This window comes from Melozone crissalis, unplaced genomic scaffold, assembly GCF_028551555.1.
Source record: "Melozone crissalis strain CALT ecotype California unplaced genomic scaffold, PUWL_Pcris_2 ptg000005l_1, whole genome shotgun sequence".
In the NCBI taxonomy this organism is placed as follows: Eukaryota; Metazoa; Chordata; class Aves; order Passeriformes; family Passerellidae; genus Melozone; species Melozone crissalis.
In genome coordinates this window covers 61,807,476-61,835,424 of record NW_026535783.1, presented here as the reverse complement: position 1 = coordinate 61,835,424, position 27,949 = coordinate 61,807,476, and positions in this window count along the sequence as shown.

Sequence of the window (27,949 nt, the reverse complement as noted above, 5' to 3'; positions counted from 1 at the left end):
CCAGCATGCCCTCCAGTGTGGTACCACGTGGAACGCCCACTCTGTTTGCGACTGACAGGCTCTCCAGTGTGGCACCAGACAGAACTGTGCCTGTATCCAGCATGCCCTCCAGTATGATACCACGTGGAACGCCCACTCTGTATGCGACTGACAGAGTCTCCAGTGTGGCACCAGACAGAACTGTGCCTGTATCTAGCGTAAAGTCCAGTGTGGTACCACGTGGAACACCCACTCTGTATGCGACTGACAGGCTCTCCAGTGTGGCACCAGACAGAACTGTGCCTGTATCCAGCGTACCCTCCATTGTGATACCACGTGGAACGCCCACTCTGTATGCGACTGACAGGCTCTCTAGTGTGGCACCAGACAGAACTGTGCCTGTATCCAGCGTAAAGTCCAGTGTGATACCACGTGGAACGCCCACTCTGTATGCGACTGACAGGCTCTCCAGTGTGGCACCAGACAGAACTGTGCCTGTATCCAGCGTAAAGTCCAGTGTGGTACCACATGGAATGCCCACTCTGTATGCGACTGACAGGCTCTCCGTTGTGGCACCAGACAGAACTGTGCCTGTATCCAGCGTACCGTCCAGTGTGGTACCACGTGGAACGCCCACTCTGTATGCAACTGACAGAGTCTCCAGTGTGGCACCAGACAGAACTGTGCCCGTATCCAGTGTACCATCCAGTGTGGTATCACGTGGAACGCCCACTCTGTATGCGACTGACAGGCTCTCCAGTGTGGCACCAGACAGAACTGTGCCTGTATCCAGCGTACCATCCAGTGTGATACCATGCAGAACGTGCACTCTGTATACAACCGACACATCATCCAATGTGACCCCAGACAGAACAAGTGTTGGATCATCAATGGACATATCTTCCCACAGGATATCCAACAGAAGTTACAGTTTGTCTGCAAGCAACATACCCTCCATTGTGACACCAGACGGAACAGGTGTTGGATCATCAATGGACATATCCTCCCATGGGATATGCGACAGAAGTTACAGTTTGTCTGCAAGCAACATACCCTCTATTGTGACGCCAGACAGAACAGGTTTTGGATCATCAATGGACATATCCTCCCATGGGATGTCCGACAGAATGTACCCTCTGTCTCCAACTGACACATTCTCCAGTGTCACACCAAGCAGAACAGGTTTTGGATCATCAATAGACATGTCTTCCCATGGGGCACTTGACAGAATGTCCCCTCTGTCTCCAACCGACACACTCTCCATTCTGATACCAGAGAAAGCAGGTTATGAATCATCAATGGACATGTCCCCCCATGGGGTACGTGACAGGATGTACACTCCATCTGCAACCGACACACTCTCCGTTCTGATACCAGAGAAGACGGGTTATGAATCATCAATGGACATGTCCCCCCAGGGAGTACGCGACAAAATGTACATCCTGTCTCCATCTGACAAATTCTCCATTGTGACACCAGAGAAAAAAGGTCTTGGATCATCAATAGACATGTCCCCCCGTGGGGTACTTGGCAGAATGTACACTCCATCTACATCCGACACACTCTCCATTTTGACACCAGAGAAAAAAGGTTTCGGATCATCAATGGACATGTCCTCCCATGGGATATCCGACAGAATGTACCCTCTGTCTCCAACCGACACATCCTCCAGTGTGACACCAAGCAGAACAGGTTTTGGATCATCAATGGACATATTCTCCTATGGGCCACATGACAGAATGTACCCTCTGTCTCCAACCGACACATCCTCCAGTGTGACACCCAGCAGAACAGATTTTGGATCATCAATGGACATATCCTCCCATGAGATATCTGACAGAAGTTACAGTTGGTCTGCAAGCAGCATACCCTCCAGTGTGACATCAGACTGTCCAATATGTCCACCAATGACCCAAAACCTAAGTACAAGTTTTGGATTATCAATGGACATACCCTCCCGTGCGATATCCGACAGAAGTTACAGTTTGTCTGCAAGCAACATATCCTCCAGCGGGACACCAAGCAGAGCAAGCATTGGGTCATCAAGGGACACATTCACCAACCTGACACCAACTAGAAACAGTACTGGATCGTCAGTGGGTGCATCCTCCCATATGATAGGGAGCAGAACTGGTACTGGATCTTCAGTCAACAAAACCACACAGAACTAGTTCTTTGCCTTCAGTCAAAGGTCTTACTCAGCACCAGAAGAAATCAGGGAATTTAATTATTGGATGTGACAGTTTTCTTGAGCAATATCCTAGCTTCTCTTCAGAAGAAAAAAAATCCATCAATGTAAAAGAACCTAATTAAAGTACAATTAAAAAAGGAGTAATTAAAGTACCAACCTTTATATTGTAGTTCAGTGTATGTAGTTTTGGTTGTGACAGCTATAGGTGGCCTAAAGCTTCACAGATTATGTGGCATAACAAGACAGCAACTCAACCAGCCTAATCCATTGGATAGTAGAAGCAAACAAGTCCCCAGGTGTGTTACTGATAGGCTGGATTCAAGTTCAAACAGGGGACTTCAGCCAATCCCTTTGAACAATGAATGCACCCATATCATTGGCCAGTGAGCTGGTGGAGCTAAGACCCTTGTCCAGTCAGCTATGTAAGAGTGGGAAATTTGAAGGCCCTATAGAAGAGGGTGCCTTTTGTTGGTTTTCCCAGCTTTTACAGAGAGGGGGCAACTGAGAGGCATTTAAAGAGATTTCATTCCATTATCAGTCTTGATGAATAGTGAGACACAAGAGATGTAAATCTCAATGCCATTCCTTCAGAAGCCAACCTATTTCCTGGTTACAATACCTTATAAATGGTTTTCAACCTATTAGCTTTTGCCCCACAATGCTGCTCTTAACTCTAACACCAATCACCTCTATTTTTCCCCATATGGTTCTGCTACAATACATCTTTCACAGTTCTAATGCTCTAAAATATCTAGTCTTTTTGCAGGGCCATATTTTGAAACTTACTGAAACTTCTTTCTAGTTCAGTCTCTCTCAACAATGTCATTGCTATTCCATGGCCTTCCTAAGTCAGCACACCTTATCTCAGTGTTTGCATACAGGTGTACAAGACTGTGAGCTTTTGTCAGGTTTTGAGAATTCTTCACAAATCCATTTCCCACAGCCATTCAATAAGCATTGGCTGTTGCTGCATGAACTCAGTGTGTGTATGTCAGATTCCTGTCTCTAACATCATCGACTTTTGTCTGTAATTTCATATTTTTATGAAAATATGCATTCATATCTTCACATTTCTGTGTTTCTAATTACTTGCATACCAAAGCACTTATTTTTTTAATTCTTACTTACTGCAGTTGTTAATTTTTATGTAGTATATTTTAAAATGTTATAAAAAACCACCTTTTGGGTTGTTTTCCTCCTTCTTAAAAAGAAAAATCCATAAGCCATTTTAGTCACTGGCTCTCAGACTGTTTCATACATGTCTATTTTAAATCAGGACTACAGTACTTTAATAGGATTGAGAGAGGTCCATGAAATGGACACCAGTGATTCCTCTTGTGGAACGTCATAGCCCTGCCATGAGGCTCTTCTTTGGTTGGTGTTTTGTTGTTTGTTTGGTGGTTGGTTTGGTTTTCCTTCCTCCTCACCAGTGTAACTGCAGACACACATTGAGTTGCAAACTTAAGCCAGATAAGCAGAATAAAAACAATGTGATGGGCCTTTGGGAGCACCCTTGCTGATCTTTCTGCTTTTTCAGTTGAGCAAGGCTCTGATCCAGGCAAAGAGATTGCACTTAGTGCTACACAACCATTTGGCTGCAACACTGCTGATTTCTAAGAAGAGCTGGAGGCCTCTGTCTCCCCAGGATGTTTTGGCTGTCTCAGGCTTTGTTGGGTTTTGGCTGCAAATACCATTGCCTTTGCTTTCTGATCTAGAAGTACCATGGCCGGGCAAAAACTGCCCATGGGCCATATTCCAAAGGCACTTTGGTCTGGAGTCTGTGAATGAAGGAGACCCTTATCCAATTCCAAACCACATTTAAAAAATCACAAAAGAGAAGTTCCCGTCCTTAACAAACAACTGACAATTCAGAAGGGAATGTAGAGCTTATTTACGGAATGAAAAGGAAGAGAATCTTCCAGTGGAGTTGTGGTTTATAGTTTTTATTCCGACTCCCACTCACAGGTGGCACTGGAAAAAGCCATGTCCCTGGAGGTGTCAGTGTCTTCTGTCTGCCATGAATTGTTTTGCTGCAATCAGAGGCATCACGGTGGAGAGAAGCTCAGCTGATGTTAGGAACAGGAGCTGCCCCAAGGAGAAAAAAAGAAATGCACTTTTACTTCCCAAATCCATCTCCACACAGGCTCAAGCAGGATTCCTGTGGTTCCCAGAAATATGCAGAAATAGGGCTGAGAAGGTCCTTTGGACATACGTGTTCGTGCCCAAGACCTTGCTGATGCCATTTGGGTTTTGCCTTTTTTCTATGTTTTCTATATTCTTTGCATATATGTTTGTAGCTCTGTATCCTACTGTACTAGTGACCAGTTTTCCTAATACTTTTCCAAGTCCTTTCCCAAGTCCTTTCCCTAAGCAAAAAGACAAAATAAATTCCAGAGCTCCAAGCGCTGGGGGGTTCCAAGGCCCCAGTGCCATCTTGGCACACAAGAACGACTCTTGGAGATGCATTTTAATGGACAAAGTACAGCCAGTGCCAAGAGGGGGGACTCCAGAGGAGAAACTTGACCTGGGGGATAATTGCATCATCACTTGTCCTAATTAGTGTTTTTTATCAATTATGCTAATTTCCTAAAACCTACAAATATGTACTCATCCTTGGAGGGAGTGGGCTTTTGTGGACATCTTTCCATAACTGCCCCTGAAAATCTCCAAATAAAGATCCTTTTTTATATTATCTCCTTACTAAAATTATTTCTACTTTCATTTCCAGGTTGAGAAAAAGACAACATTGCCATCACAGGCAAACGTGGCCCATAATCTCGCTAATCCATTCATCAAGGTATCTTCAGTTTGCTCCTAGCTCTTTGGGAATGCTGCTTGCTGTCCAAGAATTTTGTTCTTTTCAGGAAACTCAAGATACTTGCTTAGGTTCCCCTTTTCTACAGACTTGGGCTATTGTTGAAAAAAATGAGGGGCACAAAGCATTGCTTAGGCAACTCCAACAAGTCTAAGAAACGCTGATCCCAGTAGGTCTTAGGCTCTTGTTCTGTCAATTGACAGGGGTGTTTTAAAGGACACAGACACCAATGGAAAGAAAGAAAGATCATATTTTACTAGGAATATTAAGGCAACAGAAAAGTAAAACAATACATTCAGTAAAACTGTGTGCTTCGCTTTAGTGAAGCAAAAACAAGCAAGGTAATCTCACTACTATGTGAGAGACCAGACAGTGATTGAGAAAGATCCATCACCAATTGCCTGAACGCTTTACCATTGTCCAGAGTCCACAGTTGCTGTGGAGCCCCATTTCATAGAGAGGACCTGGAGAAATCTTCCCAGAAGCTGGGAAAATCCTCACCTGTAGCTGAGGTATCCAAATTCACCCTGAAAGTGGGGCCATCTTTTATAGGCCCAAATCACCAAGTCAAAGTAACTTGATTACGTCTTTAGCATAGAAACACGTCAATCTGATGGCACACTTCCTGACTAGCAGAGGCAGGGGCTTGGCCAGAGCCCTGGCCTTGTCTGGAGGTTTCCCTTAAATACCCTGTGAACAAGCCTCTATTCATATCAATTGGGAAGATTTCTTAAAATTATACATTTCTTGCAGATATTTACACAAGGTTATGTGTAAGTTTCTGAAGCACTTGTTTGGTGTTAAACGGCTAGCATAAATAATAATGATAGTGTTAGTCCCATAATGCCCAGGGTTCATCTTATAAGTCAACTTTGGCTGAGGCCTGCTGCTCAGACCTAACTACCTCAGCCCTCTTACTGTGTTCACTTTCCCAAGGAAAAGTCATATTTGTTTAAAGTTAAATTGTAATAAGCAGTATTTAATGATATTCAATTTGTGCTACAGTAATTTCAGTTTTATTAATTTTTTTAAAAATCAAAATGTATTAAATTTGAAATGCTAAGCAACAAAATCAGGCCTAGATTTCCTATAGTGTGAATATTTGAAAGGGTTAAAAGGTCAATGTGAGGCACATAGGCAGGAATCAGATACATTGTAACCAACACAAACTAGCAATAATTAGCTAAAGACACAGGATGAAATGTGGCAAGAAATACAGAACAGAACTTGGAAAAATGAAGGACAGAGCTTGCTATAAACAGTGAGGAAATCACTGAAACAGCAAACAAGACACTGCACATGCCTAGAGGAGAAATGTGAAAAGGACACGGCAATGAAGACCTCCAGCCTTCATCAGGAGACCACAGAGGAAGATGAGGAGCCTTCCTCAGAGGGTCCACAGCGGTGCACTGCGCCTGTGCCTCATGCATGCTAATGAAAATAGAAAGTTTTAAGAAATAGTTTGCATAACCACGCCTTTTCTAAGGGAAACGATGAATATGCATAACCCTTTCTGTGTTTGCCTTTATTTTAAAAAAGGGCCAAGTCTCTGATATCTTGGTTAGAAAACAATTAAATTGAGAGTACAAAAGCAGTTTAAAGTGATTTTATCTTTAAATTGTTTCCATAAGACTAGCATAAATTATGTTCAGATTGAAGCAGTGATGAAGAGAGATCATTCATTTGTGAGCAATTGTCCAAATTTTGCAGCAGAACTGCAACTTACACTGTTCCATCTTGCCCTGGTTTTAGGGCAAATTTGGGAGAAAACCTCCAAAAGTGGCCCCCCTAGAAAGACAACCCACAAGGTCCCTCTCCCCAACTGGTTCGAGAAGGATTTCCTTGGAGAGAAGTGGAAAGAACCTGTTTATTTAACAGGCAAAGCACTCCCCAGCACACAAAATGAACAATACCAGATGACAAAAGCTGATTCGCTGCTCTGAAGAGATGACAAGTTCAGAAAGTCTTCTCGGTGAGAGAGGGAGATGGTCGCTCTGTTATCAGTCCCTCCGGCGCTGGGAAAAGCTGCAGAGTAGCCCCGGCAGGCTGCATTGTACGATGTTTCCTCGGTGTTTCCCAGGGTCCTAGTCTGGAGCAGGGTCGAACAGTTCCAAGAAAAGGGAAAGAAAAACAGTCCAGGGAAAACTCGGACTGCCTCAGCCAGTTAAACTAACTAACCAACTAACTAACTAACTAACTAACTAACTAACTAACTAACTAACTAACAAAAAAGCAAAAGGAGTACGGTGTTCTGCCCCGTCCATGCCCAGACAACAACAGTGGAGTTCTGTGTTCCAGCAGACTGTGGAGGAGTGAGTAAGGCGGATAACAAAACTCTGTGTTTCTTCTCCCACTTTGCTCTCAGAGTCAGTCTTGAAGGCACAGAATGTAATATCCAGCATAAACAGAACAGACAGCTGGGGATTCAAGCATCACAATGTTACCCTAGGACAGGGATACAGGTACAGAAAGTGGTGGAGGTACTCTGGCACTGTGCATTTATACAGCACATTCCTTCCCATGCAGGTCAGTCAGGAAGAAGCTTCTCCTGCTTTGTCCAAGGGAAACTGATAACCAAACACTGTGTCATCAGTCTCTTTTGGAAAGAAGGAAAACTGGATGATTTAGAAACAAGCTGCTGATCCTGAATGGAGCCTGAGCAGTGGAGGACAAAGTAGACACAATAGATAAAGTCCTCACTGAAGAAATAATTGCTCCTGTTTTTCTGGTGCCAGCACCACTGTCAGGAACTCCTGGGAGAAAAGTATCATTAGGGATAATTTTCTTCCTCTCTCTTTTTCATTTCAGTTTTCTTTTATTATTTTATTATTTATATTTTTATTTAATTTTTTTACTACCCCTTTTCCCTTTCCATTCTTGCTTCCTCCAAACATCTCCTGACTTGTTCCAGCAACAGCCAAGGTCACATCCACTGAGTCTAAGTTGGTGCATCCATTGAATTTGGATTGTTCTCCCTTCAGTGCTTTGTTCTCCCCTGTGAGAGAGATTGGAAATTTTCCAGAGTAGAAATCCATTTTGATTTAGGTGAAATGTACATCTTTGAGTTACGTCAGTAGCTTGAAAACATAGTTGTTTAGTTTGACTACCTGTTCTTGTAAAACACCTATGCTCAGAGAAGCTTCTACAGCCAAAGGACAGGGGGGCAGACAGAGAGACTGTTACGAGAGAGGACAGCCTCATCCAGGAGTTCTTTCTGATAAAGAAGAATTAATGTCAAATGCCATGTGAAAACAGTAGAATGAATATGTATTAACTTATTGTGAAGTTGCATGCATGTGTATTTGAGAGGGGGATAAAAAGGATCTGGAGTTCCCAGAGGTACAGCCTGTGTTTTGAGGGGAGTGGTCCTCACATGTGCCCAGAGCTGTAATAAACATACTGGCTTTACAACTTCCACAATAGTTGTGAAGAATGTTTGCGTCCGCAAATCTTTTTGGCGAGCCAGGTAGGAGACCGTCTCTGTTCTCGCAGGGCAGAGGGAAGACAGACCTCCCTCCTAAGGCATGCCCTGGGATTTTCCCGGATGACCTCCGCCTGTCTTGGCTTGCCTCCTGCGGAGACAGACAAGGACCTGCTGGTGTGCAGAGATAAGCACGGTGTGTATTGAGGGGCCCTGGGGGAGAGAGAGATAGGACGGCTGAATGAGTCACTGAAAGACGTCTGAATGCTCAGCCTCATTCCTGTGCCAGCAGGCAGACCGGTCGATGGGGCGGCTGGACTAGAAATGGGGGTTCACTGTTCAATAGAGTGAACTCCCACTGTCAACTCTGGGGGTGAGTCAAGTGAACCTGTGTGTGTTTGTGGTGTCCGGACATTGTATGGCAAATGCATTGTGTGCTTAATTTTAGTGTCTTGTAATTGTGCGAGTGCGTGGTGTTTGAAAGAGAGCGCGTAACCGAATATACAGTACAGGGGGGGTTCCGCCCGCCACTGAAATGGCTGAGTGAGGCCTGAGGCGCCAGCTGGGGCAGGCTGTGAGGGCAGGGAGCACCAGGCAGAGAAGCGGAGCAAGTGGAGAAGCGTGGATGAGGACATTTATTGAGTTCAAAGGTGGGGATTTGTGTAGATTGTGCACACTTTAACTGTGGCTAGATGAAGGGTTCCTCTGCCCCAGTGGTTTGGACTTGACACCTGGGAGTTTGTGAATCCTGTGAATTATTGGATAGATAGAGGAGATGAACGAGTTCATTTAGAGGGGCTTTATTGGGCTTCAGCTGGTACTACAGTAAGTCTGGACTGGGAACAACTTGCCAAAGAAGATTTAGAATTCCCTGAATGATAAACGGAATAGCCTGCCTCTGCGGGCAATTCATGAGAGCCTTTGGTGCATCGAGAGGCTGGCGCGCTGTGTGGGTATTATTGCAGTGCGGAGTTTGTGAGAGATGCTGGTATTGCTGTTCTAATAAGCATCAGGGCACATGCCCTGGGTGTAAATTGAGGTTTCCTGATCAAGCTGATTCAGAACCTAAGATTTTAAAACTCGTGTGTGGGAAATCACACATGATACATGCCACCTGGGGGTGTGTGTGGGAAGAAAACTGGGAAATGACTGTGAAGCTCTGTGAAGAGAGGTTTGGATGGAAATGAGAAAGGACAAGGAGAAGGAGATAATGGGAACTAACCAGAGCAAAGAAGTTCCTCAGGCTAGCCCCTTGGGGAGCATGTTGGCCCACTGGACGGAAGTCACCAGCTGGGGGGGCTCTGAGAACAAAAATATCTAATTCAACACTGCACACGCTGGCCATTATACAGGTTAGAGGATGGAGCAAAGTGGCCAGCCACTGGAACTTTAGATTATAATACCTTATTGCAGTTAATATTATTTTTAAAACAGGAAGGTAAATGGAATGAGGTTTTGTATGCTGATATGTTTTTTGTTTAAAGAAATCACCAGGAATGGCAAAGAGACCATGGGCTCAGAGCTCCCTCTGACCCAATGGTGTTAGCTCTTGGAAAGGACAACAAGGCAAAGGGGGGGGCAAATCAAGCATTGTTGTTCAGCATGCAGTATAGTGAAGCAAAGTGAAAATTTTCCAGGATAGAAATCCATTTTAATTTAGGTGAAATGTACATTTTTGAGTTGAGTCCGTGGTTAGAAATCGTAGTTATTTAGCCAGACTGCAAGGCCTAAGCTCAGTGAAGTTACTTCAGCGAAGGACAGAGATAAAGGGGAGGAGACAGAAGATGATAGAGAGAGACAGGGACTGCTGTAAGGGCAAGTCAGCCTGACCTCGGAATTCTTTCTGATAAAAAGGAACTAGCGGTAAAAGTCACACAAAACCCATAAAAATGAATATGTATGAACCTATTGTGAAACTGTATGCATATGTATTTGAGAGGAGGATGAAAGGAGATCTGAAGTTCTCAGAGGTACGCATGCCTTTTGAGGAGAGTTTTCTCCACATGTGTCCGGCGCCGTAATAAAACATACCGAGCTTTACAACTTTTATAAAGTTGTGAGGTTTCTTCTTTTCTCCGCAAAACAATAGGACAATGGTGTATGACATCAGACAAAGTTTATCATTCTGAGGGGCAAGAATGAGATACATTTGATTTCATAAAAGCTTCTCCTGGGGGAAGGGAGATTGAGGATGAGCATGAAGAGGAAGAGGACTTCCCCAAAAAGGAGGAGGACTCGGGCTGGGAAAGCACACCCACTAGAACCCACCCCCCTCCTGACAGCCCAGTTGCATCTAGAACTAGGAGACAAGAGTGTTACAGGCCCCTCTGTGAGAGGCATTGGGACCAGAAGAAGGGAAGTTATTGATTAATCCATTTACCACTCTGGATTTAGAGGCATGGGAAAGGATTGCTAGGAATTATCGCATCAATCTGATACTTACTGCCAAATGTCTACGATATGTTATCAAACAACACAATACAGATTGGGTTGACATCCAGTTACTACTGGATGCTTTCACTGAAACAGAAAAACAGCTGATCTTAAAGACAGCAGGGACTTTGGCAGAGGATTACTGCAAGAGCAAGCAGCTAGATGTAAAAGAATATTTTCCCCACTAAGACCCATAATGGGATCCCAATGTATCAGCAGAAGTAAAGAGATTAGCAGATTATCAAGAGTGGATAGCAACAGAAGTGGAAAGAGCTATTCCAAAACCCATGAATTGGTCTGCCTTATATTCCCTTAAGATGGGCCCTTCCAAGACACTGTCTGAGTTTCTGGAGTGTTTAAGGGATGCTATGTGTCATCATACATCATTGGATCTGGGGTCTGAGATAGGGATGAATCAGGCCAGTTAATTCATTTTTGGGGCAGTCTGCTAGAGATACTAGACATAAACTTCAGAATATCTGGGGGCCGGAAGGGAGAAACCTCGAAGTCTTGCTAGAAGAGTCATGGAGGGTATTTTAGTAACTGGGAAGAAGGATATAAACAAGGAATGAAAAAGTTGGTAGCAGTGGTACAGGAGGAAAGGCAAAGAAAATACAATCAGGGACCACCCAGACAAGACCACCTTGGCTGGGCAGAAACCAGTGTGTAACTTGTAAAAGAATTGGTCTCTGGAAAAATCAATGCCCAGAACGGAGACAAGGTGGCCGACAAGTGGCTGCACATGTACAAAAAAACTGAGGAGGACTGGGGAATTCTACCCCAGTGGATCCACTGGTTATAACAATGGGGCTGGGGGAAGAAGGGAAAAGGGTGGAATTTTTGGATACAGGGGTCTCATATTGAGTTTTAACTAAAGCTTTATTACCTGTCGAGAATTAATATGTTGTAGTGCGGGGAGCAACTGGCCAGTCTGAAAAGGCATATTTTTGCAAACCTTTAAGGTACAAATTGGGAAAACAATGGGGTATTAATAGGTTTTTGTTTATGCCCAATTTGCCAAAAGCACTTTTAGGGAGAGATTTATTTGAGTTACAAGCAAGCATTACATTCAAAGATGGAGAAGCTTCTCTGAAGGTGAATGATAAGAAGTACATAGAGCTATTAAGTTTAACCATAACAGCTGTTGAAATTAAGGAGGAAATTGATGAAGAGATACTAAGTCAAGTATTTCCTTGGGTATGGGCCTCTGATGTACCAGGGAGTGTGAGAAATGCCTCCCCTGTAGTAATTAAGCTTAAGGAAGGGTCACAACCAGTGAGAATTACGCAGTGCCCCCTAAAAAGGAAGACAGGAAAGGAATTAGACCAATAATGGAAAATTTTCTGCGGTTAGGGTTATTGAAAGAATGCCAATCTGATTTCAATACTCCCATTTTACCCTTTCAGAAATCTGATGGGTCATACCAATTAGTACAGAATTTGAGGGCTGTCAATAAAGTAACAGAAGATTTATATCCTGTGTTAGCAAATCCATATACTTTACTAACTTGTCTAATACCTGAGCTAACCTGGTTTACTATTTTAGACCTGAAAGATGCCTTCTTTTGCCTCCCTATCCAAAACACCAGCCAGAAAATTTTTGCATTCAAATGGAAAAGCCCTAAAAGCAGGTGCAAAACCCAGCTCACACGGTCCGTGCTTCCTCGAGGTTTCAAAAATTACCCCACTCTGTTTGGGGAGCAACTTGCAAAGATCCAGAGACCTGGGAAGCTCCACAGGAAGAAGGCAGGCTGTTGCATTATGTGGATGATCTTCTAGTGGCCACTCAGTTGAGGGAAGCTTGTGTAGCCTGGACAGTAAGCCTTTCAAATTTCCTAGGACCCCAAGGATACAGAGTATCAAAGAAAAAGGCACAGGGAGAGAAAATAATCTACCTGGGGTACGACGTCAGTGCTGCGCAATGGACTTTAGGGCAGGCTCGCAAAGAAGCCATATGCCAAACCCCAAAACTCCAGACAATAGAGGAACTCTGAAACTTCTTAGGCATGGCAGGGTGGTGCTGGCTGTGGGTTTATAATTATGGACTGTTCGTCAGACCCCTCTATACTCTTATTGCCAATGGAAACAGAGATCTCCAGTGGACAAAAGAAGCCACACGGGCCTTTAACCAGCTAAAGAATGCCCTCATGTCAGCTCCAGCTTTGGGACTTCCAGATGTAAGTAAACTATTCTTTCTATTTTCCCATGAAAGACAAAGAATTGCCCTGGGAATGTTGGGTCCATACCAGAGGGCAGTTGCTTACTTCTCTAAGAAACTAGATGCAACAACTAAGGGATGGCCAGGGTGCCTCAGAGGTGTAGCAGCAGTCGTGCTGAATGTTCAAGAGGCACCCAAGTTTACCCTAGGACAGAAAATTACTGTGCTAGTGTACCACACAGAGTCCACAGTGTTGGCAGTAAAGGGCAGCCACTGGTTCTCAGCACAGAGGTTCCTGAAATACCAGGCCATAATGGTAGAGCAAGATGATGTAGAGATAGTGGTAACTAATATTGTCAACCCAGCTTCTTTTCTCAGTGGAAATCAAGGAGAAGCAGTACACCATGATTGCCTGGAGACCATTGAAGCTACCTACTCCAGCCACCCGCACCTAAAGGACACTCCTTGGGATGATGCAGAGACCTGGTTCACTGATGGGAGTGACTACATTGCCAATGGAAAGTGACATGCTGGGTACGCAGTGACTACCTGCAGAGAGGTAATCGAATCTGGACCCTCACCAACAGGCACCTCTGTGCAGAAGGCCGAGATAATTGTCCCGACCTGAGCCTTGGAAATGGCAAAAGGAAAGAGAATAAACATCTATACAGACTTGAGGTATGCATTCAGAGTCGTGCATGCACTTGAAGCCATCTGGAAAGAGAGGGGACTGCTGACCTCACAGAGAAAGAACATCAAACATGCACAAGAGATAATCCGGCTGCTGGAAGCAGTTCAGCTGCCTGTAAAAGTAGCAATTATGCACATTAAGGCACAACAAAGAGTGAGCTCAGAATTGGAAGAAGGAAATGAGCTGGTGGATAGAGAGGCAAAGGAAGCAGGAAAAGGTGAGGTAACTATTGAAGGAGCCCTTATTCCACATGGACAAATTTCCCTTGAAGGTAAGCCAGAATATAATAAGAAAGATAGAAAACTAACTGAAGATCAAAAAGAGCTGTATAACCAAGAAGGGTTGGCTACCATTGAAGGAAAACTGGTAATCCCTTCCCATTTTTTGTTTTCACTAGTAAGGGTAGAACACCAGAAAGCACACTAGGGAATAGATGCCCTAAACTCCTACTTGACTGAGAGAGTCGTTGCCAGGAATTTATATGCCACTTTTATTCAAGTGACCCAAAAGTGTGATCTTTGCCTCCAGACTAACCCCCAAAATACCCCCAGGCTGAAACTGGGTCAGACTGGGAGGGGCCATGGGCCTGGACAGCAGTGGCAAATTGACTTTTCAGAACTCCCAAGGAAAGTGAGGTATTGGTATTTATTAGACTGGGGCAGGAAGTTAATCTACCCTGGCCCCAAGCTCTTCCACTGGCACTATTGCAAATCCAAACTAAACTTCAGACTAAAGAAAAACTGAGTTTCTTTGAAATTCTCTATGGAAGACCATATGGAATACAAAAAGGAATGTCCACCCGCGCTTGGGAGGTAACACTGGCCACCGACATGGTGCCTTTAAGCAAACAGCTCAGAAAAATTGAGAAACATGTGGCTGGAACTTGGAGGAGGGAGTTAGATTGGCCAGTACATAAAATACAGCCTGGAGATTATGTATATGTTAAGTCTCTTACAGAAAAGACTTTGGAGCAATGGAAGGGACCATTCCAGGGACCATTCTCACCACCTTCACTGCAATCAAGATCAAGGAGCAGAATGCCTGGATCCACCACTCTTGACTGAAGAAGGCTCCAGAAGCCCCTTGGAGAGTGACACCAGGAGACAATGAACTGAGACTAAAACTTACTCAGGCAAAATGAGTATATTGTGGCTGGGCGTAGTTTTTAATTTCATTTACAGAATTGTTTTGCATATAATTATAACTGAAGTCTTAGAATTAGAGAGTACCTCTATCCAAAGCGATGCTGATTGGCCTTGGTCCCAGCTTTTAATCAGTATACTGGATCCATGGGAGAACTTTCTGAGATAAAAGATTTAAACGTATCCACTGTAGTAATCCACGAGGGTCAGGTATATGAGGAGCAGGAATGGCAGGAATGGGAACTGTGGACACTTCAAAGGATCATTAGAACTGGGGGTGTCTCCTTCAGCCTGGCTTGAGTGGAGTTGCTAAAATGCAGAAAAAATGGCAGTAATGGTTCCATAAACGAATTATTAAGAAAATTAAAAACAGATATGGCCTTAGATAGCCTCTCTACTGCTGATAAGGTCTCCATTCCCCCTTTTTGTTTTTCTAAAAGGTCTTTTAAAGACCTATGCATTCTCTCAATAATTGACTTTCCTGCAGAGGAATGGGGAATATCGGTAACGTTATTTACCCTTCACAAACTAAAAAGTTGCTGTACTTTTTGTGAAATATATCCGCACCCATTATCTGGTTTTATTTTTTGAGGATTTCCTAATGATGAGAAAGCTTGTGAAAAGTGCTTGATAATGTCTCGAGCTTTTTCTCCCGTGTGAAGTGGCAAGCAGAGCTTCTGAAAAAGTATTCACTGAAACAAGTATATATTTGAACTGGCCAAAAGAGGGATACTGTGTTACATCCGACTGCCAGCATTTTGATGAAAAAATGAATGGCTCAAATGAGCTTGCTTGAAAAAGTTTGCGAGGGTGGTGTGAATGGGCATTGTGAGGTGGTCAGCATGGGCATGACCTTCAGTCATGAACCCAGGTAAGGTGGTACGAGAGCAGACGTGTGTAACAAAATAAGGCTGTTTTCTTAGGGAAAGAAAGAAGATTAATGTTTTAAGTAACTTACATAACCTTTCATTAGAACCAAACTTGAGGAGGGAACCTTCTGCTCTTTCTACCACACCTGCAACATAAAAGGAGTCAGTGACTAAATTAAAAGGAAGGAGGAACTCAGAAAAAGCATGAACAGCTGCAGCAAGTTTCATAATTTGTGGCAATCCTTCTATGTTTTCTATATCCAACTTCCAATTGCCGTTGAGGGGATTTTTCCATGCAATTACTGATTTGCCTGATTTCCTGGAACCATCTGTAAAAATGATGAGAGCGTTAAGAGGGGTATGGCTTCTCAAAGGTTTATAAATTAGATTAAAAGAATGTTGTAACAACTTATGTTTTGGAAAGTGAACTGAGATTTGTCCTGAAAAACCTGTCAATGTAAATTGAAAAATATCAGACTGTTGAATGAGCCATTTTAAGTACAAAAAAGTAACAGGTATAAACATAACAGTAAAGTACTTTCCTAGTCATAAAATCCAAGATCTAGCTTTCATTATTAGCTGCGTTAGGATTTCAGGGATTGTAGTAATGGTCTTAGACATTTGGTAAAGCAAAAAAACCCAGTCTAAAATCAATAAGGCGTCAAACAAACTTTTGTTCCATTGAAAAATTAGACCATGCAGATGTGGACTTTCCCCTAAGATTGCAAATAGAAAGGGTAGCTCTGGATGGTATCGATGGGCTTGGTGACTTTGTAGAGCTGCAGACACTTTGGCCAAAGCAGTTTTTGCTTCTCCTGTTAGTTCTCTCGGGGAGTTTAAATCTGTGCCTCCCTGTAGTAACTCGAACAGAGGGGCTTAATCTTGATTGGTAATCCCTAGGAGAGTTCGAATCCAGTTAATAGATCCAATGAGTGTCTGGAGATCACGTAGCGTCACAGGGCTGTCTTGTAGATGCATGATTTGCAGCACAACTGTATACTGTAATTCTGTAGCCTAAGTACTACCAAGCAGGAAGTTGCTGTATTTTATCTTCAGCTATTTGTAATCCAGCCTCATGTATTTTAGCAATTACTTCTGTGGTAACAGTTTTTAGGGCAACATCATCCTGTGCAGCAACTAGTATGTCGTCCATGTAATGAAATATCATGGACTGAGGAAATTTCTCTCAAACAGATGAAAGGATTTTAGACACATACCACTGACAAATGGTTGGTGAGTTATGCATGCCTTGTGGTAATACGGTCCAATGAAATCTCTTCAATGGCGATTGTCTGTTAATTGAGGGCACTGAAAACGCAAATCCTGGCACATCCTCTAAATGTAAAGGGATGCTGAAAAAACAGTCTTTCAAATCAATGACTATTAGTGCCCAATGCTTAGGAATCATATTTGGTGATGGTAAGCCAGGTTGTAATGGTCCCATCTCCTCAATTACTTCATTTATTTTCCTTAGATCTTGGAGTAGTCTCCATTTATCACTGCGAGGTTTCTAAATAACAAATATGAGGGTATTCCATGGGCTGTTTGGGGGGACAGTACATCCTTTAAGTAACTGTTCATTTACTAAGGTTTCTAGCGTGGTCAATTTATCAATTGGAAGGGGCCACTGATCTACCCAGACAGGCTTGTCTGATGTCCAGGTCAATTTAACTGCACCATGCTCATCAGTGGCCCTTGCTAAAAATTTGTTTCTAATTTTAAACTCCATTGGGATAAAATGTCTCTCCCCCAAATAAAAATTTGGCTTTTGTTGATGACAAATGGTTTTCAGTTGCCACATGATCTTCAGGTTCTTTAAAGGAAATGGGGTGCAGACTCCACATAGTATTTCTGTGTCCCCTGATTCCCAGTAGGGTGTCCAAAGACGGAACAAGAGTCCATTCTGGGGGCCAGTAGTCCTAGGAAATTACCGTAGCATCTGCACCGGTATCTACAAGTCCAGTAAGAGTAATGGTTTTGTTTAAACAAGTGAGAGTGCAAGTAACTTTTATTCTCCCTGAACCAATTTGCTTAGTCCAGGTAACACAGGGCTCTGAAGGTAAATTTTCACCTACTTCAGGTAACAAAAAGGCTTGAGCAAAAGCCCATCCCTCTGGAAAGAAGCAAGGGGGGTCAGCACACCACACTAGAACAGTGTTTTCTTCAGCAGAAGTGGCAGTGAGAACCGTAGATAAACATGTATAAACCTTCCTCATTACACCTATCTAGTCCCATTATTAAAAGATCTCACAGTCTAGCTTCTGGGCCATAACAACCCATGGAAATGGCGTGATGTATTATATCTGTGTTTATCACTGACTGGGCAGTTGACAATTCCAGTCGGTTACCTGGTGGTACCAAGGTGGGAAGGTTTCCAGTGAGGTGCCACAGCTGTGGAATACTCAGCCTCCAGTGGTCAGTGTGCCGGATGAGAGGGCTTCTTATGTCCTCACATGCCTCTGTCCCATGCTTGGCTGGAAGTTTCCCAACTGACAGCAATGGTGAGCCTGCACTTGATGGAACTGATTAGTGTTTTATTTGTTTTTGCCACAATTACACTGGTTTTGGTAAGTCCCCCTCTTAGCTTTGTTACAGTTCTTTGTCCAATGCCCCCTTTGCCTGCAGTTATAACATTGTCCTGTCTTTTGGCTTTGCTGCTTTTGAGAGTTTTTTTGGAAATCATTCAAGGCATTGACCAGCATCTGTGCCTGAATGGTTGCAGTGTGTTCAGGAGTAGCCAATTTATTACAACCTTCCACCATCTGAGGGATGGTAGGTTCCAGTTCTAAAGGTAGGGCACTCAAGACCTTTTTGCATTCTACATTAGCATTACTTATTGCTAATTTGCTTTAGCAACTTTTCTCTTACTTGGTCTTCTGTGACTTGCTTATCAAGGGTCAATTTAAGTATATCCAAAAAGGTCATATAAGGTTCCGCAGGGCCTTGCTTAATATCTGCAAAGTCCAGTTGAGGTTTGTTATCTTCAGGTATGTGCATGAGAGCCTTTTTTGCTGCATCTTTAATGCTATTTAGAACACTCCTTGGAAGAGCCACAGCTTGCATGTCAGGGTCAGTGAAGTTCCCTTGCCCCGCTATTTCATCTATAGGTCAATTGGTCCACAACTGATTAGCAGCATCATCTTGCAACAACTTATGCAATAATCGCTTCCACCTCACTTCCCACAAGGAATGTTCAGTGGGGATAACAATGATGTCATAATATAGCATAAATCATGAGGTGTTAAAAGATGAGCAGAGAAGGTTGCAGCACGGAGATTAGAAAAACATGGTGAACTTCTTCCACACTCTCAAGCAGCCTTACTTAATTCTTTAATCTCACTGAATGCCAAAGCTTCCTAAGTGGGATTGCCCTTCCTGTTATATCGCACTGGCATGACATCTGATTTGTTTACTATTTCCCAGTCACCTTCTTTATTGCTTTTTTCTTTATCCTTTCCCAGGCACCTTTTCCAGACTCCAACCAGCGGACATCTTCCTCAGATGAAGAGGAGGAGAATAAATCAGCTAAGGGAAGAATAGTCCTTAGCCGTAAACACTTTCCTTCATCTCTGATACCTCCCCTCACCAAACTTCAGGTTGGACTTTGATGTCCTGGATGCCGCCATCTTGGGGGTGGGGCCTCCCGGGATTCCTGCAGGTCTAATTACGGCTTCCAGAAGAGGGAGGTGACTATTAGACGAACTTCCAGTGTTAGCAGGAGGAGGAATTCCCTTAGGGTGTTGGGTGTGCCTGCGTTTGGGATGGGCAGGGCTTGGGGTAGGGTTTCCCAACAAGCCAGGGCATTAACTGAAGTTGTTAGAAGGAGCTTCAAAATGGCCGACAGTCTTAGGATGGCATTCAGTGATGACACAGCCATTAGTGTCTTTAATGGGATTGGATTGCTCAGGATTAGTCAGGGTGACGGGGTGAGGAGAACACGAGGGACTGGTGGGACGGAGTGGGAGAAGTCCAAGGTAGCCTGCATGCTGCTACCATGGGTCTCAGGTGGAGGGTCTGGTGACAACAGACACAGGGCAGCAGGGTCACCGGCTAAGCCACATTTCTCCCAGGGACAGCTACGGGCACAGGCATCTGCCATCTTGGCCCCGTGTCTGTCCTCTGGGTTGGCTGATGGACAAAGTTTGAAGGAAAAAGCAGGGTTGGCCTATCTGGGTTTGTCAGAGTTATCCAACCTTTTCTCTTCTCCAAGTAATTTCACTCTCATCTTTCTTTCTTTCTCTTATAATTGGACAACATCATATATTTTTTGAAAGATGGGAATTAGCTTTTGTGTGGAGTGGTTCTGATTAGCAACTGAATTGTAAATGTCCTTTCCAACTGAATCCCATTAATTAGTAGAATTTAACTTAGACTCGGTGATGTCCATATGTCCTGGGGTGACGTTATGATGCTTGTATCCCCATTCATCTGTTCTGTGCCTTTAAGACCGGCTCTGAAGAGTGGAAGTTTTGTTTGGGTTTCTCTTATCAGGGACACAGAGACGGGCAGTACATAGGGCTGTTTTTTCACTTCTTGCTTTCAGCTTGCTGTTTTGCTTGCTCCCTTTTCTGCTCTTGCTTCTGCTCTGCTTTGGCCTCTGCTTATTAGCTAGTTCTAGCTAAACAGTCCACATTCCTTCCTGGACTGTTTCTCCTCTCCTGTTTCTGTGACCATCTCGAACCTGCTCCGGACTGGGACCCGGGAACACCGTTTTGGCTGCAGCAGCTGCCCCAGCGCCGGAGGGACTGAGAACAGAGCAACCACTCCCGAAAGAGACGTTCTGATTTTGTCACCTTTCTCAGAGCGGTGTCATCAGGTATTGTTCATTTTGTGTGCTGGGGGGTGCTGTGCCTGAAATAAACAGGTTCTTTCCACCTCTCTCCAAGGAATTTTTTCCCGAACCGGTTGGGGGGAGGGGCCGTGTGGGTTTTGCTTTCTGGAGGGGTCCTCCTTTGCAGATTCTTTAACAAATTTGCCCTAAACCAGTACACCATGGCATCTGTAAAGACCCATCTGACCAATTCTTGTGGCTCCTTTTTTTCAAATTTCTTTCCCTGGTTTGCCAGTCTTGAATGTTTTATAGGTGTCTCTTTCTACTACAGACATCCTTCCCCCCATTTTTAAAACAACTTTGAGAAACGCTAACAAAGGGGAATATAGCAAATGGGGCAGATGTCGTCCTTCTCATACCTTCTTCAGAAAAATGATGATAAGGCAACATCCTCCTTGTTACTTACCTAGCGAAGTTGTCCCAGGCTTCGCTCTGTCAAGAAGGGAAAGGTCCTATGACCCACTCCTGGAGGCAGGGCTGGTTCCCAGCAGATCCCCTGAATGTCAGAGGTCCCTGTTCAGGTGCCAGGTGAAGCCCCCCCAGTCCCAGCCAGGACAGCTGGCCAGTGACTTCTCCAAGAACCGGCCCTGGTGACTTTGGCGAGAGAGACAGCTTGATCTAGTATTTCAGAAAAATAACTTTATTGTAATGATAAAACAACAAACTAAACAGCATGCAGCATACAAGGAATGAACTAGAAAAAGCAGGATTCAGGGTCTTCAGGGATGTTTATACATCTCTAAAAGGGGAGAGGTTAAGGCAGGGTCTAAACAGAGGAACCAACAGGAAAGGGTCATTTGAAATATTACAATTAATGCAGCAAAAATTGTCCAATACAGAGAACATGGAACTTTCTGGCAACAATTTGAATAACAAAACTGGACAATTTTGGGTAGAAGCTCCTGCCTAACTGCAGAGAATATTCCCATTTTCCCAAGCTCCCTTCATTATTCAGACCCCAACACTCTAGTCTTCAGAACATAGGGTGTGGGCGTGAAAGGTGAATGAAAAATGGCAAACAGTAAATTTAGAATCCTGTATTACTAGAGAACAACTAGGATTCATTTGTGAAAGCAATACTATTAATGCCCAAGGTGTGTGTTTAGACACTGAACAGAGTATTTGCCACTTCAAAATTAATCCAGTCACTAATCAGAAAACTGTGCTCTTATATACCGGTAAAGGTTGGATGTGCTTGAGAACTGCTTGTGCTATTGTAAAAATCCATAATAACAATGTTATTTTGTTTAGTAGAAATCATTCTAATTTTTGTATTTGTAATTTTGTTAGGAATATTCGGTGTGATTTTTTGTACTTGGCCCCAGTGACATTCCACCAGTTAATTAAAACCAATCACACAATGTATCACAGACTATCACCTATTGGAATGAACCTCACATTGGCAAAACAATTACTTTAATACAAAGACCTACTGGAGATCTTGAAGAAAATTCAAGAAAGTCGAGAGAAAACCCTAATTACTGTCCAACATGATAAAAAAGAAATAACCAGAATTCTGCAAAGAATAAAACAAAATGCAGATCATCACTGGTAGGATGTAATCTTTGGGTGGTCACCAACTGCAAATGGGATCTTTAATTAGTTGTGTCATCCCATTGTAGTTTTATTAATATTAGTTGGAGTAAGTTTAGGGTTATCCATTATATTGCTAATTTGGAATTGGAGAATTCTACAGCAAGTAACTGTGTTAACCTTATCAAATGTACATGGTAAAGCACTAAGAGACACTTACTGTAGTAGGGATTTGCAGTAAGTAAAAGAATTTACTTATTTTTAGGAAAGGGGGGAGAAATGAGACAGAATGGAAATTTTCCAGAGTAGAAATCCATTTTGATTTAAGTGAATGTACATCTTTGAGTTAAGTCAGTAGCTTGAAAACTTAGCTGATTAGTCTGACTGCCTGTTCTCGTAAAAAACCTAAGCTCAGAGGAACTGCTGCAGCCGAAGGACAGAGATAAGGGGGGCAGACAGAGAGACTGTTACGAAAGAGGGCAGCCTGACCCAGGAGTTCTTTCTGATAAAGAAGAATTAGTGTCAAATGCCACGTGAAAACAGTAGAATGAATATGTAAGAATATATTGTGAAATTGCATGCATATGTATTTGAGAGGGGGATAAAAAGGATCTGGAGTTCCCAGAGGTACACATGTCATTTTAATGATTCCCACATGTGTCCAGTGCTGTAATAAACATACCAGCTTTACAGCTTTCACAAAAGTTGTAGAGTTTGCTTGCTTCTGCAAATCACCTGCTGCTCTTACAGACTGGAGAGGGCCCAAAGGAGGGACAGAGATGATCAAGGGGCTGGAGGACCTTTGCTGTGAGGGAACACTGGAGCAGTTGGGTCTTTTCTCCCTGGTGAACATGAGGTTCATCATATGATTCCAGCATTTAGAGCAGAGATACAAAGAGGACAGAACATCTCTTCTCACAGAGAGCCACGTGGAGAGGACAGGGAGCAACACTGCAGGTAACACTGGGAGGGGTTTTGTGTTAAGAGGAAAAAGCAATTCTTACAGTAGGAACAAGCCTCTGCTGGAACAACCTCCCCAAGATGTGGCAGAGTCCCCCTTGCTGGAGGATTCCAAGCTGCAGCTGGACAGGGCTCCAGGGAATGTCACCAAGGCTCCCTCTGCTTCCCACAGAAAGTTTTACCTCGTGAGGTGCCTCCTGCCCTGGGCTGTTCTGTGGCTGTGTCCTTGCAGCAGAGGGCCATGCTCACTGCTCTGTTTCCCAGGCTGATTTTCAGTTCCCTCAGTGCCCAGCTGGGCTCACACCAATGCAGATCCAGTGCAGGAGACAGAAGGCAGCGAGCACCTGGCTGCAGGGAAAGCACACAGAGCCTCCCCTTGTGTCCCAGCCACTGGTCACTGCTGGCTGCTGGCACCTCTCAGCAGTGCCCACCTTGCAGCTTTGACTCCTCTGACCTATGGGGACTCATTCTGAGCTTCCAGGGCAATTCCCCTCTGGCTCCAGGTGCTGCTTTATGACTTAGATGCTCTTCCATAGGATTTTGGTGCCTGTTATGGTCATGCTGCACTGGATTCTGAGAATTGACACAGCTGCAGTCAGAATTACAGCCAATTCCCCCAAAAAAGCATTGAGGAATTCCCTTTATTTAATAGTCGGATTAAGGTTTGCTGGTAGCTGTTGGACATTAGGATATTTGGTTGACAAGTAAGGAAACTTCCCTTGGACAGTCAGACTACCACCAGATAAGTTGTGAGGACACATGAAGCAGAATATTGGTCACCAGTGCCACCTTTCTAATAAGGAATTGAAGCCTTAATGTTTGCCAGCAATCAATGTGCTGTTTTCACACACCAGTTTTTGTTTTCCTTCAGCTTCTAGGTAGAACCCAGAGTGCACTGAAAGCAAGATGGATCTCAAAATCAGCTGCAATCTTGAATAGTAGGTATGGTTACAAAATCTTCTGTGGCTTGAACTGACATTCTGTTTATCATGGGAGCAAATTACAGAAATACAACTCGGTCTCTGTGATTATTTCCTGTTACAGCAGTTAGGGCTTGCTTATGGAAGGCATTTGTCATTAATACTGGTATCCTTGACAACATTAGAGTACAATAAAGGGCTTTGTAATGAACTACTTTTCAAAAATGGATTCCTTAACTTGGATGATTGTGTGATAATAATAAGATTGCACTGGGCCAATTTTGGAAAATATTTTAGATGCTATGAGCTTAAAATAGAATGTTGCAAGATATAGCAAAATGCCTCAACTTGCTACCAGGCATAGAGCATGAAATATCAGGCTGAACTGATATTAATGACTACACAACATAATTACCCATTTATCCTCTGGTTTTTGCTGTGTTTGTTTATGTTCTCTGCAATATGACCAAAATGGGTTCCTGAACAATCACAGAATCGTAGGATGATCAAGGTTGGAAAAGGCCTCCAAGATCATGGAGTCCATCTTTCCAGGCCTACCATTAATTAGAGCAGTTGACATTCACATGGCGTGGATCCACACTCTGCCCACTTTTCCAGGTGTGTTCCAGGCACACGGACACATCTCCATGGGGGTGAGGTGAGCACAGAGTCACTGGGCAGCACTGACACGTCAGGGTGTGTAAATGCAGCCCCCGAGGTACCCTGGAACTGGTGTCTCACTGGTTAAATCCCATTTACCCGTGTGGGGTCAGCCCTCCAGGCCAGCAAGCCCAGAGCACAGCCTGAGAGGAGCTGATCCTGGCTTTTGCTGGGGAGTGCCCATGGAAGGGGAGTTGGGGTAAATGCTCTGGCTCAGGGCGCTGCTGACAGACGTGGTTTGAGGTGCAGCCACTCGTCCCTGTGCCTGCAGGTCTCTGGAGGGTGGAACAAGGGGTCAGCCCTCATCCCCTTTCAGTTTCAGGACACTGTGTGTTGCCTTCCCAGCGCTTTGTCTGATGAAAAGCCGACGGTCACGCGGCACCTTGGATTTGCTCCGTGGAAGCAGCACGTGGCAGAAGGCTGAGGATCCTTTGGAGAATGTTCCCAGTGCTGCACTCAGCTCTTCCCAGAAAATGCCAGGAGAAACATGTGCTGCTTGCAAGTCACAAATAGCCAGGCTGGGCCCCAAACCCAGCCAGAGCAAGGTTCCAGAGGTGAGGAGCTCCAAGTCCATGGAGATGTGCCAGCAGACAGGTGATAGAGAAATGAGCCCGGCCACTGAGGGGGGAGAGAAAATGCCTGGCTTCTTACAAAAGGGCAAAAGTATTGAGATGAAAGGGATAAAAGAAAATCTGGCCAATTTGTTCTTCAGATTCATGAACTGTTCAGATATTTCCTTGACAGAGCCATGTTCTTTCATAGTATGAAAGGGCTGCACACTCAGCTGTGCTGTAAATAGGAGCAAAGTGCTTCTTGTCCATAAATTTGAGGTAACATAGAGATAGATAAGACTGAAACCAGCACTTTTGCCTGTTCCTAGTGCCTCTGCCATCTGAACATCCAATGTTCTCCATTGCACAGCCCACACATTTCCAGTTCCTGTAGAACATGATTTTCTGTTCATAATCACCAGAACAATGACAAGGGTGCCTACATTTTGCGTTGGTTTAAACAATTTCTGGATTTGTGGCAGCTGAGTTAATGTTACTGCTCAATTATTGGGACAAGGAAGTGTTAGGCTTGAGTTTGTCATGTCAATTGCCATGAACAGTTGACAATGACGTGTGTAAGTATTTTACACTCCCCCCACCAGTCTGCAACTCCACAAACTGTCCATAATGGTGCACCAAATGGCATTTACATGATACCTCTGAATAGGTCAGGTTCTTGGAGGTGAGGGTACAGTCAGAAAAAGATAAACAAAGCTCAGACATGTTTTACTTGGAATTTAGATGTGATGTGATCTAAAATGAAGACTTTTTTTTTCTTTTGTTCAGAAGGGGTATATATTTTGGTCTCAAAGAGCAGATTAGGTTAAAAATTAAAAGATTGATAAACATTGTTGATAAATGTTAAGAAGGCTTGGAAAATGTCTCTTATTTTTCAATAAATGAAGTGCAAGTCAAATTTCAGTGCAAACAATGGGAGTAGAAAATAATAGAAATTAATTGACTTCATTTGGGAACACATTCTATAATTATGGTACCGATTCAAAATTTAGTGTCAGCCTCTTACTTCAGTATGTTTATTATAAAATGTCTAAATCATATAAATCATCATTAAACCTTTTAAATTCATCTTTTTCAGTTTGAGGGAGAAAGGGATTTCAGCCTGTGGGTGCCAGCACAGCCCTGGGGAAAAGCTTGGGACTTGTCCAACTTGCTGTCATTGTGCTGCCACCTGCCTGGTGAGCGTGGCACAGCCAGATCCAGACACTGGCACACTCTGACCCATTGCTCACTCATGGGGACACTTCTGCAGTGCTGTGCCTCCAGCTGTTGTCCCTGGATGAGCACAGGTAGAGCAGGATCAGATTCAGCTGCCTCCTCTCTCTCCCTCTTCCCCAGAGGGAAAATCACATTTGCTTGAAAGGGATTGGAGGGACAGTCCCTTGCTGTCATGTTTCATAGAGTACGTAATAAGCCTGGATCTCTTGCCAAAAAAATGAAATTTATTTACTGTGTCTGGGTGACCTTCAGGACAATGAGTAACTACTTTTTAAGATTTACATGACATATACCCGGTATTGAAGATTAGTACTTATTCCATAAAATAAAATTAAAGAAAAAAAAATTACTCTGCCCTAATCCTTTTTGTTTTGCTCCAAATTCTGCTTAGCATTTGGATCACTAGAAACACATGTGTCTATGTATTCCTCTGTCTTCTCTTTCAATTTTGCCATTCATATTTGTTGTAAAATTGGTGAAATTACAGATTCTGAAGCAGGATTTCTGTTTGTAGCATTTATACTGAGATGGAATGTCCACAGTTCACTGTTATGCAGCAGACATTTATTTTACAGCATGATTTTCTGGAACCTGTGTTGTTTTTAAAAAATAAGAATGCTATATCATCACTAGTACCTTGTGTTTCAAATAAATTGCTACAATGTTCCTGAAGGTAATACTAAAATTAGATGAATCAGACCTGACAGTGAACTGCAGTATAGGGAATACTACATTAATTTCAGCTACTCCTTTACTTGTCTTTCTAACACAAAAAAGGAAAAAAAGCAAAGTATCTCCCCTCAAAGGTTTCAAAGATGGGTAGGGGGGTGGCAGCAGAAAACAGGAGAACAATGAAACAATAAAAATTCAATACTAGCAGAATCTGGTGGCCTCAAAACAATTAAAAGACTTAGAGTTCATTCAGCCATTGTCTGTCATTTGTACATCAGGAAAGAGGGAAATCAATATTTGTTTCTTGGAGAGTTCCAACCCCAGAAGGTGGTATTGATATTTTCAACAGTGTAGAAAATATCAATACTTTTCACAACAAACCTTTCATTTTTCCACTGTTAACAAAGGTTAGTGAATTGGCTGGTAACACTGCTCTTGTTTAATGTTTTCTTTTGGGGAGTTTATGTTATTTCTATTGGCATTACTAGTGAAAATTTTTGCACTACTATTGCTGTTTTAACACAAATGAATGCATAAATAAAAAAACCTTCACCACACAGGTGACAGCCATGAGAAAAGATGCAACCAAAAAGTGCTGCAGCAAAGTCACACTAGCCATGGGTGACAGGAGCTGCTTTGTCCCCAACAAATGTCTGAGGTATTTGCAGGCTGCAGCAGTTTCTGGCAGGCCCTTTTTATAATTTTCTGATCTCATTGCTATCCTGCAAACCTCAGAGACACATCTGTGGAGGCATGGCCAGTCATGACTTCTGGTTGTCACTGAACCTTGACACAACTAGGACCTCTCTACTGGCAGATTGTTTTCTCAGTTTCAGCTCTGAATGGGAGGAACTAATACAAAAATGAAATTTATCCTGAACTGGTACT